We start from the raw sequence: 1,388 nt of genomic DNA, 5'->3' as shown, positions 1-1,388 counted from the left end.
ATGATGGCTGTGTGCTCATTATTTTGTGCTTATTTATTTCCAGTGTTACCCAGCAACGTCAGATTTTTATCTTGGACGCTTATCACGCCCTTCTGTATGACGTTTGAAATCAAAAATGCTGTCCTTCGTGTGTTTATTAACTCTTTACATGAAGTGCCCGATCAACACGCAGTGTCCCTCTTGGACCGCGAATGAAAAAGAATAGCGTTGGGATCAAATGGAGAACACTTTAGATGAATTTGAAGGGAGTGCATGCTGACACATTCTTGTGTTAAATCACATTAGCGGAGACGTCTCAGCAGTTGTACTGATGTAATGTTGGCCTGGTTCCTGGTCTTGCAGTGAGTCTATGGTGAAAACACAGGATGCGTGAACTGCAGTGGCGACTTCCAACCAGCAGAGGTAGCGGTTTCGCCAAACATACGATTTAGCTGTAATTCGTTCACAGAAATGCACTCTGTAAAGTCACCACAACTGCCATATTTCCCAGGGTTTCTGCAGGTCTTAAAGGGATAGTTAACCCAAAAATGAAAATTTGATGTTTATCTGCTTACCCCCAGGGCATCCAAGATGTAGGTGACTTTGTTCTTTAGAACACATATGATGATTTTTAACTCCAGCCGTTGCAGTCTGTCAGTCGTATAATGCATGGCAATGGTAACAAAATCTATGAGAGTAAAAAAAACATGCACAGACAAATCCAAATTAAACCCTGCGGCTCGTGACGACACATTGATGTCCTAAGACACGAAACGATCGGTTTGTGCCAGAAACCGAACAGTATTTACATAATTTTTTACCTCTAATACACCACCATGTCCAACTGTCTTTGGGCGCGCGCACGGCATCCGGTGCGTGAGGTGTGTACGCGCTCTAGTTTACGTTAATGGGTGTGTTGATATCCAGCCGAAGAGAAATCAACCATAACTTCAGGCGAGCAGGCTCAGAAGTTGGGAATACATGGAAAGTCACCACTCCCAAATGAGTTCGCGCGAGAGAACGTAATCTTTTAGTTTTAAGTCAGTTTGAACAATCCAGATAAGCGCAAGTAAGTACCATTTTGATTAGCCGTCGTACCTACAATGACTGTGCACTGTGTAAACAATGAGTGACGTATATGCGCGAGAGATCACTTCCGCCAGAGCGCGTACACACATCACGCACCGGAAGCCGTGCACGCGCCCAAAGACAGTTGGACATAGTGGTGTATTAGAGGTAAAAAAAAATGATATAAATACTGTTCAGTTTCTGGCACAAACCGATCGTTTCGTGTCTTAGCACGCAGATGTGGCGATACGAGATGCAGGGTTTAATTTGGATTTGTCTGTGCATGTTTTTTTTACTCTCATAGATTTTGTTACCATTGCCATGCATTATACGACTGATAG

This window comes from Sinocyclocheilus anshuiensis, unplaced genomic scaffold (genome assembly GCF_001515605.1).
Source record: "Sinocyclocheilus anshuiensis isolate Anshui unplaced genomic scaffold, SAMN03320099.WGS_v1.1 scaffold874, whole genome shotgun sequence".
In the NCBI taxonomy this organism is placed as follows: Eukaryota; Metazoa; Chordata; class Actinopteri; order Cypriniformes; family Cyprinidae; genus Sinocyclocheilus; species Sinocyclocheilus anshuiensis.
Note: the sequence above shows the minus strand (reverse complement) of the source record.